Below are 16,213 nucleotides of genomic sequence, written 5' to 3'. Positions count from 1 at the left end.
GTTTAAAAACTAAAAATAATATTATCAACATTAGGAAAGAGTATGGCATGATGATGCTGTTGGTGTTGAAGAACTAACATTGTGTGAACAACACTTTTTGCTCATTTCCCTATCTTTTGAATGTCTACTTTGCAACAACTTTGCACACCTCCATCCATGCCCCCAATTGCACCTTCCATCCCCATCATTGCCAATAAGTTATACAGGTGTCATGTGACATGAAAGCTATGGTTGGGCAATACCTTTTGCCCATCACCCTCCCTTGTAACTGTTTACTTCCTCTCAATGTCACATTGAACCCAATGACACCTTCCACCACCACTATTGCAGCTTGCCATGCCCCAATACCAACTTCTAGGAATCCATCACATCCACCTTTAGTTCATATTGACTTTGACTTGAAAGAAAAGAAACCTTTTCTAATGGAAGTTGTGATGATGGATTGAAAATAGTGATAAGGTGGAAAACATTATGAAGAATCCTTCTTCAATTCTTTATCTAGTTTAGTGTCAAAATTGTGCATATTTCTCACACAAGTTTGATGAAATGCATCAAATATTCAAGAAAGAAAACATGAAATTTAGCTCTCTTCATCTAATGCATTAACATCTTATGTCTTTTACTCTTTGAAATGCATCAACATCTTATGTCAATCATGTGTGGTATGTGTGATATGTGTCTATATGTTAATGTGGGTGGTCGGGGATGAGGGTGTGTTACAATGTGTATGTGTATTTATGTGGTAAGGGTGAGTGCGTGTGATGGTTGATGATGGGGCAACTTTGTGGTGGATGTAGTAGGCTGGTAGAGACTTGTGGTTGGAAGAGGTTGGACGATGGCATCAACCACTTGAGGTAGCGGAAGGGTAGCTTGTGGCGTGCAACGTGGAGGAGGTAGATACGAGAAGTGGGCCCTGGTGATGGTGGAGGTGAGGATGTGTTGGGGGGGGGGGGGGGGGGGGGGTGGAAGAGAATTGTGGAGGCTTGCTGTAGTAGCAAAGGGGAGCCATAGGTGAGGATGTGGAGTGGTGAAAGAAGGATGTGGTGGAGGGCATGGCAACTAGTCGATCGACAACCTGCAAGCTAGCCAAGTTGTTCGTAGGGTGGAGAACGCCAAGCAACAAGGATGGAGAATGGCGGGGAGTGTGGTATTAGCGCTATGGTAGGGGTGGCCAATTAGAATGGAAAACCGGAAGGCAACACGGATGATGGCAGGAGAAGATGGGTAGGGGAAGGCCTACGCGACGAGGTTGCAACAAGTGGTGGGAAAGATGGGTGCATGAGTGACAACTTGCCGGCATGGGGAGCGAGGATAGACAAATTGCCTAGCAAATAGAGGAGGTAGATCACTGCCCTCTTACACACGTGAGCATAGGGCCACAGCCAGTAGCGATGGTGAGAGTGCAGTGGGTGTAGCCCTAGGGAGGTGGCAAGTGATGAGGTAGCGAGCTTGAGTGGGAGGTTGGGGAAAGTACGAAGGCTAACAGACAATGTTGGTGCATGGGAGCAGGCGGCATAGTGGTGACAAGATAGAGAATGGGAAGAGGGGTGGAGTTGTATGTGGGAGCCACAATTGGTGTCCATAGGTGGGCATGGTGACCTTGGAGGTGATGGACGTGCAGGGAGGTATCGAGACAATAGGGTGGATCCAGAGGCAAGCAACAAGAGCCCTTGCCATGTACGATGCTAGGTAAGAAAATCCCCCCTTTTTTAAAGGTGGGGATGGAAATGGACAGTCCCCCTTTTTTATCTACCTCCTCTTCCTCTTCTTTTCCTTCTCCATCTTTGTCTTCGTTTTCTTCTCTTTGTCCTTCTCCTTCTTTTTCATTATTTTTCTTTCTCTTCTCTCATCCTTCTTCTTCACTCCTTTCTTCTTCCTTTTTCTTTTTCTCTTTATTCTTCATTTCTTATTCTTATTTCCATCTTTTTTTTTCTTCTACTTCTTTATTTTCACCTCTTTTTCTTCTCCTTCTTCTTTTTCCCTTCTTCTTTTTCTTCTTTATTAACTAACCTAAACCGTGTGTATCAACCACATTATCATGATAAAAAATTTAATAAATAGAATCGTACAACTATTATTTCCAAAGCAAGAGCACGTTAGTGGATATCATCAAAATTCAATGATTAAAAAAAAGAATAAAAAGAACCATCCTATCCTAACTACAATATGCAGAATGTTTTTTTCCAATGTTATCACAAATCAAGACTTTGAATAATCCAATTAAAAAACATCAAATTCTAAGTACTTGTAAAAGCTTTTTGGGGTTAGCAACATGATACCCCCCATTCTGCATTGTGATGCATGTAGGAGATTTTATGTGGTCGATGTGTCCTTGGTCTTGGCAACAACAAAACCAAAACTTTCTGCTACAAGAGCTCAACATAATGGGACTTTGGATACACTCTTATTCCTTCACAAGCTTTAACACAAGAGAATCAAATGCGTACCTCCTCTCACACACAAATGCCAACGTTTGTTTATAATAAGTGGCATGACCTTCCTTTAATCCCATGAAGGATGGGCTTTTGCTCATTTTACAATGCAAGTGAGAGCTCCTTTATCTCTCAATCCTATATGAGCTCCACATGCAAAAGAGAAGCATGGGCATGGCAAGAGAGAGTGCTTAGATAGATGATGAGTAGAGATTAACCCTCTTGTGCTCTCACCCTTACTCTCTCACTCTCTTGCTCTCAATCTCTCACTCTCACCCTCACTCACCCTCTCACAATGAAAGTAGGAGGGCAAGTGCAGAAAGGTTGTATATGCATGAATAGCTTGCTCTATTCATGGTGATATTTTCTATGCATGATTTCTACGGTTAGGGTTTTCCCATTCCTCCTAGGTATCCAACCCACTTTAGGGCCTCATGACTGGTCATTTCTCAATGCCTTCCTATGGTGAGAACAAACTAGAACCAAGTTTGTGATTTTTCCATTTGAGCCTCTGTTATCATTGCAAGTTGCACAAGATCATGCCTCGCTTGTTGCGGATTTACATAATAAATCAATACAATTGTTGTAACCTTTTGGCAATTCAAAAAAGCAATGCTTCATGCATACTATATTATGGCTAATAATCCGAAAACTATTTTAAACATTTTTGAATCCTCGTGCTTGGTTGTACCTTGTATATTGCATACTTCTTGTGAATAATACTCTTGTTTGATTTGTTTTACTTCTTTGTTTAACGATTGGCTCTTTCTTGCACTATCAGAACTCTTGCAAAGTACATCTTAGGTCAAGTCTTCATAGTTGTAGTCTCTCTCTCTTTGCATCTTTTCTTTTCTTCATCTCCTCTCTTCTCCTCTGCAATGGCACCTCCATGTTGTTTCAATTATAATAAGCTTAAAGGTTCTGACTATCTCACTTGGAGTGTCATCACATGAAAGCATGGTTTTTATAGAAGTGCTTGTGGTATGTTGTTTCATGAGCTATCATGTATCCCTAAGTGCTAAATCATATTTCTATAGATTGGGACTAAAACAACTATGAGGAGATAGTTTTTAATTGGGAAAAGGATGATGACCATGCTTATTATGTGCTTCTCAAATGCATTTCTAAATAGGTCCTTTAGGTTGTTACCTCTTATAGGATAACTTTAAAGCTCAAGGAGAATCTATAGGTAGATGTTGCACCAGAGTCCATTAACCATGTGAGTTGTGACCCTATATGGTCACATAAAAACTTTGATGTTTCAACCTATGAATACAATCCAGTGTTTTCTACTTTAGGAGACATAGATACACAATCAAATTTGGTGCTATAATCCACCTTTTTAGAGGCTCATCTTTGACAATTGTGCTTGGACATCAGTGATCCCCATTAGGTTTGATCATATGTTCTCCATGCTACTTGAGCATGACACCTCTTTGTGGTTATAAGAGAGGCTTTCATTTTAGTATTTGCTAGATATACTGACCATGAATATGGTAATGAAGCTCTAAAATGCAGCATGCATGTGAGTGAAGGTGTCTTCCCAAATGCAATTACTTTCACTTGCATTTTCAATGCTTATAGTAACATAGGAGCAATTAGATAAGCATGAAGAGATATATGATAAGGTCCACAATGTAGTTGTTAGATGAGGATTTGTTAAATTATTTTATGAGAAAATAAACTCATAGTAAGGGATTTATAAATAATGGTAAAAGGTGAAATAAAGGTCAAGAAAATATCACAAAATAGTTTACATACATTTAACAAAATAAGAGTATGAAACATTTGAGTAGATCATGGATGGTAGTCTCTATTGTTAAAAATCATTGCCAACTAAGGGTCTAATAACCTATGCACAAATAAACATGAACAAAAGGAAATGACATGAAGCTCAATGCATAAGGAACAATGTATCAAATAGTAGAGTAAGATGCACAATGAATAATATGTGAAACACTAGAATATATGATGTATAGTAGTCACCATCATTGTAAACTATTGCATCGAGGCATTAAGGGTCAAAGCATGTATTGGTGATACCAAAAAGTAGTGTCTCGTAGACTACTATAATGACATTGCAACACCCCTAATTTCGTATTTCAAATTTAAGATTACCTGTCATGCTACATATAGATGAAAATTCTAGAGGATGAGAGTCCCCACGTTTTCTAAGCTTATGATCACTCAAAAAGTGGAATATATAATACCACTAATAGATGCTTTCATCTCTAAAGCTCCAACAACATATGCACAAGATGAAATTAATAAGTTTAGCCAATGTCATAGATCTAGATGTTTGCTTTAATGTGAAGGATATATATATTATCATCAAGGAAGTAAAGATGGAAATGTATAAATAATACTAGTTTTGGCATGAGAGATATTGGAAACCGAATGGACAAGATTAGTTAGACCAGGGAAAATCTTGCTACTATGTGTACAAAGTTCAAAGAAATTAAGGGGATTATTAAGTTGTTTCGAAACGGGTAGATAAGTCTGGTTGTTCAAGCAGTGCTGGAAGATGAAAAAATCAAGACTGATTGTTGCACAGTAGAATGGAGCTTGTGTTGATTCCAAGTCTTAATCAACAGTCATCCTCTATGTCCTCAAGGAGGGAACTTTGACGACAGCTCTGACTGAATCCTGGAGTTCTCAGCCATTAAAGAAACGCAAAAGGGAAAAACAAACCAACTTGTGTCAGTAAACCTGCATCTTCCTCTCATGCTGGAATGAATACTTGTCTTTATTTTCCCCAAGAAAAGCTCGCCTGCGTTTTTCTTCTCATGTTGACATGCAAGAAGAAGCTTCAAAGATCCATACGATCATTATAGCAGAAGGATCTACAAATGCTGCAGAATTAAATCGGGTGGCCTAAAACCAGTGGACTGATCAGATTGGAATTCATCTTGTATTTTGTATACATCTTGGCAGTAATACAATTGTTACTTGGCATCATTTTCTCGTCTTGCTTATTCGCCTGATTGATCTTCTATCTTGAAATTCATCAAGGTCCTCTGTGGACGCGACTTTGCTTTTGAAAACCCTTCGACATCTTTGGTGAACCCGACGTGAAAGCGTCGCATTTAAAAAAAATTTCAAGATGGGAGATACTTCAGCATCAATTTCAGCCCCTTCTACGATTCCTGTTGTGTCCTCTACTTCGACTCCATCATTGACTTCTGCTTCAAGTACTTCTACGGATGATTTAAAGTAGATTTTGCAGAATATCTCTATGTATATGCAACTTCAAAATCAGCAGGCACAATTGTATATGCAGTAGCAGCAGCAGCAGTTACATAAACAACATTTGTCTCAACAAAGGCAACTATATTCGGAGCAAGAGAATGCAATCAGCGCGACTAAGGCGATTGAAGCAGTTGAAAATGAAAAGAAGCTATTTGATGGCCGTAATGTATCGGCTTATTTGAAGATGTATGAAATTAAGATGGGATTTTTTGGAGTACCGACACGACTTATGAATAAATATTTTCTTCGCCTTGTCACACCCGCTTTGAGGGTAAAAGTGACTGATCTTTTCCTTCAAAATTTGCATTGGCAAGATTTTAAGAAGGCCTTGAAAGAGGAGTATTTTCTTGAGGACTTTGGGATGGCTACACGGCGGTCATTCCGAGAGTGGGTCTACATGCCAAACAAAGGTCTAGCTGCTTCAGAATTGATACAAGAATTTGAAGAGAGGTATAGTCAACTTGATGCTATTGAACAAAGAGCATTGGATGTTGAGAAAGTTGAGCTTTTCTTGCAAGCTGCAGATCCTACTCTTCAGGAAGAATTAGGAGAGCTTCTTGAGGATAGCACGAAGCCTATGGGTCTTAAAATAGATTGGCAAGACACCGAGGATGCGGTCTCGACTTTGACCAAGAGGCGGATATGGAAGACCCACCTACAGAATGGATCTATGACACCAACGCCATCTTCTGCTCCTATGCCTGCTTCTACCCCTGTCAATTCTTCTCTTCCTCAGCCACTTACTTGGCCTATGCCAGTGGCTACTATTTCTAATCCTCCTATTCCAAGACCGATGCCAGCTCCTTCTGCTCCAAAATCATCTGCTCCTTTGGTTCCTTCCTCTCTTGATGACATAATCAAAGGTATAATGGATTTAACACTGGAATCAGTTAAAGCACAATTGGTGGGAAAATTGAAAGAGCAATTTGCTTTGACCGTTGTCGTACTGCTGTGCATCCGAGGTGTGGAATCCACAAAAAAGTTGTGTGTGTGACATTTGTTACTTTGTACATACTTAGTCGTTGTGTTTGCATTTTTGTTCTGCATGGGCAATATAGTGGAGAGGAGTTTGGAGCAAGAGGAACTTACACTACAAGGGACTGGGGCAATAGCGACGCCGATTAGCGACGGTGTTTATCAGCGTCGCTATATGCGTCGCAAATGCGACGCAAATAGCGACGCTAATAGCGACGCTAATAGCAACGCCGCAGGGAAAAAAAGCGCAGCCGAAACCAGAGCGCCATTTTCATTTTGTTTTCTTCGCCTTTTGAGAGCGAGAGCGAGGGAGAGAGCCAAGGCTTTGTGAAAGAAGAGGAGGAAGAGACTTGTTGCCGCCGCCGCCGCCACCGCCACCGCCACCGTCGTTGTTCGCGAAGGAGAGGAGGAGCCCTCGTTGCAAAGAGAAGCCGCCCACGCTCGCCATATCTCATTGGTGAGTCTCCCTCTCTCTTTCTTTTACTTGTTGAAGGTTTAAATCGTTCTCTTTTGTTTATTTAGGAGAGGAAAAGAAAGAGAAGGAGAGGGAGAGGGAGAGAGAGGGAGAGAAAGAGAGGGAGAGGGAGAGAAAGAGAGTGAGAGTGCATTCTCTCTCTCTCTCTCCCTTTTGCTTGTTTAATGTTTAAATTACTTTCTTCTTTGCTTGTTTAGGAGAGGAAACGAGAGAGTAAGAGAGAAAGAGAGGGAGAGGGAGAGGGAAAGGGAAAGAAAGAGAAAGAGAAATAGAGGGAGAGGGAGAGGGAGGGGGAGGAAATAGGAGAGGGAGAGAAAAAAAAAAGGAAGGGAGAAGGAGGGAGAGTGCATTCTCTCTCTCCCTCCCTCTCCCTTTTGCTTGTTTAATGTTTGAATCACTTTATTTTTTGCTTGTTTAGGAGAGGAAATGAGAGAGAAAGAGAGTGAGAGGGATAGGAAGGGGAAGGAAATGAGAGAGGGATAGAAAGAGAAAGAGAGGGAGAGTGCATTGTATCTCTCCCTCTCCCTTTTGCTTGGAGGATGTTTAAATCACTTTATTTTTTGCTTGTTTAGGAAATGAGAGAGAAAGAGAGATAGAGAGGGAGAGGGAGAAAAAGAGAGGGAGAGGGAGAGGGAGAGGGAGGGGGAGGGGAAGGAAATGAGAGAGGGAGAGAAAGAGGGAGGGGGAGGGAGAGGGAGCGAGGGAGCGAGGGAGAGGGAGAGGGAGAAAGAGGGAGAAAGAGGGAGGGAGAGGGAGAGGGAGGAGGAGGGAGGAAATGAGAGAGGGAGAGAAAGAGAACGAGAGGGTGAGGGAGAGGGTGAGAGAAAGAGAGGAAGAGAGGGAGAGGGAGAGGGAAGGGAATGAAATTTAAGATAATATACGTATCGATAATGGTATGCAATGTGCTTTGCATACGGCCACGTACTTCATCAAAATTAACCCAAAATTATTGTTATAGAAGTGGAGATCCCTTAAATTGAGTATAGGATAATTTCTCTCAGGTCTTATGACTATGAGTAGAATTGATTGAAATAAATTTTATTACTATAGTTGTAAAATTTCATAGATGGCACGCATTAATTTTAAAATGGATTACTTATACTCAAAGCCGAGATATAACAAAAAATTATCTACCGGGACAAACAAATCGTTGAGCATGATACAAGGCCGAAATATAACATCGGAAAATCTCTTGACTACTATATACAATGCAAGGTTTATGGTCAACTTGCAAGTTGACGTACATCTCCAAAAAGCTATCCATTTAAGCCTCGTTTGCTGTAATGTAGATAAGATGGCAAACGAAGAAGGTCCTATTGTTCAAGACCGCGAGTCGTATCTTAATCAGCGTGTCCCATGTCCTTGCTCTCAATGCAAGTTGGCAATTAGACGAAAACGCCGATTGTCTATAGAACACATACGACGATTTGGCGAGTTTCAACCTGAGATTATTGATCAGGCGATTGCAGATTTTCAGCAAACGGTATTTTCAAGTTAGCATTTTTCATGCATTGTACTCTCAAGCTAATTGAAAACCATACACAATAAGATTGGGTCTTGTTGGCAAATTTTGTGTCCAGGGGGGTGATGTCTCGACCCAAGGGGGAGTGCACCCTTTGCGGCCAATTAGAAGAGTTCGTGGACGTGAGATGGATGGATGGCAGGAGCCAATAGACCACTCACAAGGCCCATCTATATCGTCAATGCCAGAGGAGACAGACAACCTTCCCGACTTGCCTACAATCGTGGAGCCTGAGATGGAGGCAATGATCGATGCATTGATTCCCATGGATGTTGAGACATCTGACCCGCTTAGAGAGGAAGCATCCATACCATTATATGATGGGTGCCGAGTATCTCGGTTGAAGACATTGCTTGCACTCTTAAGTGTGCAAGCAAAATACGGTTGGAGCGATACGAGTGTGACTGAGTTATTCAGGTACCTTGCATACAGACTTCATTGTTTTTTTTTAAAACAGTATTATTGTAAATATGGATGGATTTTTCAAGGTGTTTTATGATTTTTTCAGGTTATTGAAATATCATATATTGCCACCTGCAAACACCATGCCTGAGTCTCATGATGATGCACGACATGTTTTACGGAAGCTTGGCATGGACTACAATAACATCCATGCATGTATCAACGACTGCATATTGTTTCGAGATAAATACGAGACTATGGAGACATGTCCAAAGTGTGGTGCTCAGAGGTATCGACAGGACTTGCAAGGGCAGACCATCCCTCAAAAAGTCCTCAGACACTTTCCGCTCATCCCCCGCATAAACCACATGTTTCGCACGTCTGCCATGGCAAGCTTGACAACGTGGCATGTGCAGAATAGGTCTACGGATGGAGTGCAACGAATATCAGCAGATTCGCGCGCATGGAGCCACATTGACTCTACCTTCCCAGGCTTTGCGCGAGAGCCAAGGAATCTTCGGCTCGGTCTCGCCATGGATGGTGTGAACCCATTCGGTCTGCGCTCGACTTCTTACAGTGTGTGGCCTATAGTGCTTGTCAACTACAACATTCCTCCATGGCTTTCTACGAAGAAAGGACATCTCATCCTTAGCTTGCTCGTCCCGGGCCGCTACAAAGTAAAAAATATGGACGTGTATCTTCGTCCATTAGTCGATGAGCTTAAGATTTTGTGGGAGGAGGGGGTCACGGTGCAAGATATGAGCAGGCGCAATGGTCGGCGATCAGCCAACATTCGAGCCATTCTCATGTGGACGATGCATGACTTTCCGGGATTGGGAGAGTGCTCAGGTGAGCAGACCTTTGTTCACGCCGGTAATATCTATATTTTATTTCATTCAATCAAGTATTCACTAGGTCGTGGATCGCCTTGCAGGTCTCGTTACCTCAGGTTATCATGCATGTCCATTGTGTGGGCCACAGTTAGACTCCCGAAGGTCACGAACCATGAAGAAGATGGTATATCAAGGACACGCCACTTTCTTGCCGGAGGATCATGAACTCAGGGAAGGTTTTCTTGGACGACCTCCAGCACGTATGAACGCTGCAAGCTAGTACGAGCTGAAAATGGTAAACCCGGAATCACATCCAAATGGAATGCGACGGTTCTCAGTTTTCTACGAGTTGCCATATTGGACCCACTTACAGGTCAACCACTTGTTGGATCCCATGCATATTTTCAAAAATGTGGGCAGCTTGCTATGGGACCACATCACAGGAAAGAGAGACACTATAGGGTCACGAATGGATTTAAAGGAGGTAGGTAAGATGGAGGCGCTTTGGCCGCAGTCGAGTGCTGAAGGGGGAGTGCAGCTTCCTCGCGCTCCCTGGGTTTTGTCTACCAAAGAAGAGCGCATTGTGAAGCAAGTAATCAAGTCTATCCGCACTCCGACGGGTATGATGTGTTCTCTCAGGTCCGCATTTTCTAAAGATGACCAAATGTCTGGGCTAAAATCCCATGATTGGCATAAGATATGTCAGGTTTGTGAACAGAATGGATTTTAATTAGCGTGGACATTTTGAAATTTGAAAAGTGACCATTATTCTTAATGCTTTCTCATTTGTGGCAGTTTGTCCTACCGATCGCGATCGCGGGATGCCTAACTCCAGAAATTCGCGGGGCCATTTACAAGCTATCGACTTTGGTGCAATGGATCTCACAGAAAGAGATTAAGACGTCCTCTATTGAATCCGCAAGGCGGGGAGCAGTTGAGACGGTCTGTCTCTTTGAGAAATACCTGCCCACTAGCATGCTCACGATACAAGTTCACCTTCTTGTGCATCTTGTGGACGAAGTGGAGATTGCCGGACCTGTCCATATGCGATGGATGTTCTTCCTGGAGCGCTTCATGAAAACCCTGAAAGGCTTTGTGCGGCAACGAGCTCGTCCGGAAGGTAGCATGGCGGAGGGTTGGTTGGTGTCAGAGGCATTAGTGCATATCTCACAATGGCTACCAACGGTGGAACCAGACAATGAAATGCTATGGACGCTCAAGGACGATGACAGGCTGACTGGAGATGTGGTGGTTGGAAATGGGGTAGAAAAAAGAATGGATGCCTCAATGGAAGAGAAAGTGAATCGCTTTTGTACGTTGCACCATGCCTCCATGGAGACGTGGCTCGCCAAGTACCAGATTGCAAGGCAAGATCGAGAGGAAGCGCGAGCTGAATTCCGACGCAGTACGCATCACCGACCGATTCGATATCCCGAAGGCATGGAGGAGATGCCGCGGTTTATGTCAACACGATGGTTGCATGGAGCCTTGATCGCAGCATCCAGCGAAGGGGCAGAGGTCTCAATGGAGGAGTGGGAGTTTTCGAGGGGATGTAGTCCAAAGGTAATGAGGGGTTTAGAATTTGTCGTATCTGAATTTGTTTGCTACATCTAATTTGAGTGTTTCAATGTGCAGTACAAAATATATAGTGCAGCGTGGTCGCGCGGACGGCATTTTCGGGTGGAGCGTATTGACAAAATGCGCTCCACAATGGACTGTGGTGTCATGGCAAGGTTTGAGCAAGAGAGCCGGCGACGAGCAAAGGATCCGAACACGGTTGTGGATGAGATGGAGTATTTTGGGAATTTGCAAAGTATTATTACGGTGGATTACCATAGCTTCTCCATGATAATATTCGATGTGCAGTGGTTCAAAGTGGTACTTGGAGGAGCTGGCGCAACGGTTCGACGAGGTCCATCTGGATTTCTCGAAATAGATTCCGAAAAAAAATGGATGGATTTGCGCGACACCTTTGTGTTGCCGGCACATTGTGAACAGGTAATCTTCTAGTCATTTGCTTGCTAATTGTAATACGGCATGCTTTATGTCACAATGGTTTGAAGACGGTTTGTAAGTGTTTGTGAACAGGTAATCTTCTATCCAAATCCCCGACAACCTCGATGGTGGTATGTTATACCTTCAACTCCTAGAGGTGCGAGAGTATACGATCAAAGCGATGTTCCAGGCATAGATGAAGAATATATGCAAATAGAGGGATCGAAATTACAAGGGGTGGAGGCCACCGCAAGCTTGGAGCCCGCATCGGCTAACAATGATGAAAATACAGAAGTCGTAGAATTTTTTGAGAACGAGGCAGACTCGTTCTTTTGTGGTGACATGTCTATCGACCTTCCAGTGTATGCAGAGTTATGTCAGGAGATTAACATGGGACCATAGAATACTTCATTCTTGGAGAATTGTATTACTCAATTCGTTGTTTAGATCTTCCATAAAGGTAGATAAGATATGCATTTTAAGATGGATTTTTCAAAAATGATTTATATTAATGCGCTTTGTATAGTTTCAATTGATTATTCTAACATTATTTTTTATCTCTGCAGGTATCTTTATTTTCAGGATGAGTCGAGGGATGAGCGATGAGGAGTTTCAGGAGATGATGGCACGTATGTCTCCAGATCAGCTCGCGAGATTCAGAGAGATAGCAGATCAGGAGCTGTCTCGTTCTTCGTCAGGGCGCTCTGCTAGATCAGCTTCAGTGCGATCAGATGCTTCAGCTTCGAGCAGACGATCTCGACGCTCGCGACTTGGGCCAGAGGGAGGGACTGCGACTGCAGGAGGATCAGGGGGGTGCTGCTGTGGAGACACGGACGCGGTGTCTCCGTCTCGTCGTTCAGCTAGAGCTCGGTCACCTCCAGGATTTGTCACACCTGTGGGGACGTCCACTCCAGTTACTCCGGCTTTTGCGCAGCCGTCGGCAGATGTCACGCCTTTTGGTGGCACTCCTTTTGGTGGCACTCCTTTTGGTGGCACCCCCTCTGGTGGCACCCCTTTCAGTGGCACTCCGGGAGAGGGTACCCCCGTCGGTACACCGGATGTTCAGGGGTCTCCTAGATATGCCCAGGAGCGTGGACGGAGATGGGAGAGGGCCCATACGAGGCACACTCCTAGGGATTATGGATACCTAGTGGATGGCAGGTCAGGAGCTATCATCATGAATGATGAGGGGAGGAGGGTGATAGCTCGCATGAGGGAGTTGTGCCAACAAGTTTTTCGGCACAACGTCCTGGATCATTGGAGGAACATACCGGAGGGGAGCAAGGAGTACATAGTAGCATCCTTGCACGAGGAGTTCCCGGTGCCAGCCGCAGTGGATAGATTCTCTACGGGCTGGATGATGGATTGCATGCGTGCATACATGTCACATAGACGATCCGACGCACGCAAGGCAATCAAGAGTGGGGCTCCAAAGCCCGAGTGGTTAGATGCAGAGGACTGGCGCCGACTGAGGGAGGAGGCTACAAATTCGCCAGGACGTTGGAGTCAGCAGCGGGAGGCGGCGAGGGCACGAATCGAGGCCGGATCGGTACATCATCTTGGGAGTGGCGGCCACAGGACATATTTGGAGGACTTTATAAGTTTCTCTTTTGTTTTGCTTATTTGTTTTTTTGAGATATTATTTGTACTGACAATCATGTTTCTAACAGTTAGCATTTTGTTTTCTTTGCAGCACTCCATTACAAATCGTGATCCGCAAGGCCTTGAGACTCAATATGCAGAGAGGCACGGTCTCAGATCATTGATCGACCGATTGTACAGACGCGGCGGCCCAGTAAGTCTCTCATCTTTCATGTCCGTAGTTACCATGAGATATTTAAATGCATTATTGTATGGTGGATTGATATGTTGTTTCTTTTTCTAGCAGAATCCGTTTGATGCTCCTTTGCAGAGGGACGAGCTTTCGGGGGACGACGATTTGTAGCTCGCCCTCGGATCCTTAGCGCTCACATACCTTTAGTTTTTAGTCGCCCGATCTATGTAGACATTTTCTATGTATTAGTGATATTGTTTTATGATTGTACCAATCGCATTTTATGCGATATCATGTATTTATTTCATCTATCAGTTTTATGATTTCAGTATAGATTCCTGCCCTGCCACAAAAAAAAATTTTTCTCTGTTACCGTCGCTATTTGCGTCGCAAATTTACTGCAGGCGTCGCTATTGTCGTCGCTATCAGCGTCGCAAATTCTCTGTAACCGTCGCTATATGCGTCGCTATTTGCGTAGCGACGCAAATAGCGACGATTCCATGGCGTCGTCAATAACGACGCTTTTTGCGACGACGGGGGCAAATTTTGTTGTTTGTATTTTCGTCGCTTTAAACGTCGCTATAAGGTCTATATCTTGTAGTGTTATCTGTAATGCTCTAGTTGGTATGTATGCCAAGTATGGAAACCTACAAGATGCTGATGCTTGCAGAAATATTCATCTAGACATGTTTGTTCAGAATACCATGATCTCTATGTACGGCAAGTGTTGAAGCATTCTGGAAGCTCACCAGGCATTCAACAACTTGTCCTTCTGCAGCATTGTATCATGGAATGCAATGTTTTCAGCATATGTAGAGCAGGGCCAGGGAGAAAAGGCGCTAAAATTATACAAACAGATGCAAGAGGAGGGCATTTTCCCAAATCAGCAGATCACATTTCATGCATGTGGTACCCTCATTAAGAATGAAGATGTTGTGAGCATGGATGGGAAACTAAGAAAAGTTTCTTGGGAAATTTACTGAGCATTACATGCAGATTCTCACAAGAAGGGCTTCACTTCAGATGCTTTTGTTAGCAGCACTCTTATTAGTATCTATGGTAAATGTGGCAACATTTTAGAAGCAGAGAGCATGTTTGATGGGCTGTTTGATCAGGACATTGTTGCATGGAATGCTATGATCTCATGATATTTTGAGTTGGGTAAGGCAGAGAAGGCTCTGTATAGTCAAATGCTAGTTGAAGGAATGAGTCCCAATAAGCCAACATTTCTTGGTGTCCTCCAAGCATGTGGTTCACTTGGAGAGAAGGGATGTATTGTTGCTTTAGAGATTGGCAAGGCATTACATGCTAATCAATGAAGACACCCTAACCCTATTCCTTATCTAATCAATGACCCGTGATTAGAAAACACCATTTGATGGGTAAAATAGTCCCATGGATTAGATGCGACACTCGTGCAACAAGTTGCAGAGTCGCATGATCTTGTGATTTGATCACAAGGGAATGGCCAATTCCTCGGAATGAGATTGGCAGGTACTTACGCAAGTTTATCTTGCAAGAGGATGAATAATCGTCCTGATATAGTACCTTTCTTGGGTAAAGTGACCAAGATATAGGGATTAGATATTTTCTTGGAAGAAAAAGACCAATCAGTAAATTGGAATAACATATTTACTGCTAATAGAATGTAAGGTATTGGTTAAGTTGGGTTAATAGGGTACGGCCCTAACCCAAGGATATAAGGGTTAACAAACCCTTGGGAATCTTGCCAAGTTGCAATTAATCCCGGATTGAATGCTGAATGCATTCGGAAACAAGGATTCACTCCTTAGCAGTTGGCCAAAAATAACGACCACTGGAAATGATTCTGCTTGTAACAGTTTAGAAAGCACTGTTTGCTTTGTTTGCTCAAGGAATTAAAGGATGAAAAGATATCTAATGCTTCAGGTTGAAGGCCTGAAGGGAGAGGCAGCCTTAGTTACCCCCGACTGCTTGCCTGACCCTGACCAAGGGGATTATTAACCGCGTCGGGAAGGTGGACCGAACCCGCCGCGAGAGGTCTCTCCGTTGAGCACTACTTGGAGCAAGAGGATGCTTGGGTGCCAGGGGGGCTCTGGCCGTAAATCCTTCGCCTTTCAGGCCCTACACAATGTTAGAAATCAAGCTCACCGTCAGTGTATCTTCATCTATGACCGACATCTATGACAGCTAGTGTGTACAGCTGTCTACATGTGACTACATTAAATAAGTCGGGTTAGTAGTCAGTCAGTGACCTGACTAGAGTAATTCAGTCTAGTCTACATTTACACTAGGTCACTTTATCTTGTAGTGGGAGTGTGCTTTTCAGTAGAGTGTGTGGAAATGAAGGAATGAGCTTAAGAGCCTGAAGGCTTATGGATATGGAGTCTTTCCCTTTCTCTCTCTCTACTCTTTGAACATGGTATCAGAGCTTCATCCATGAGGCTGTGGGAGAATGGGCATGACAACTTGCAGTGCAAAGGAGATGGAAGTAAGAAATGAGGAAGAAGCTGGACACTTGCAAATGAAGCCATAGTCAAAGGAAGGAATCAGCGTGGACTGCCTTCTGAAAATCGT

The sequence above is a fragment of the Lygodium microphyllum genome, unplaced genomic scaffold (assembly GCF_053477565.2).
Source record: "Lygodium microphyllum isolate KBCC unplaced genomic scaffold, Lygodium_microphyllum_v1.1.10 scaffold_31, whole genome shotgun sequence".
In the NCBI taxonomy this organism is placed as follows: domain Eukaryota; kingdom Viridiplantae; phylum Streptophyta; class Polypodiopsida; order Schizaeales; family Lygodiaceae; genus Lygodium; species Lygodium microphyllum.
This window is presented reverse-complemented; position numbering follows the sequence as displayed.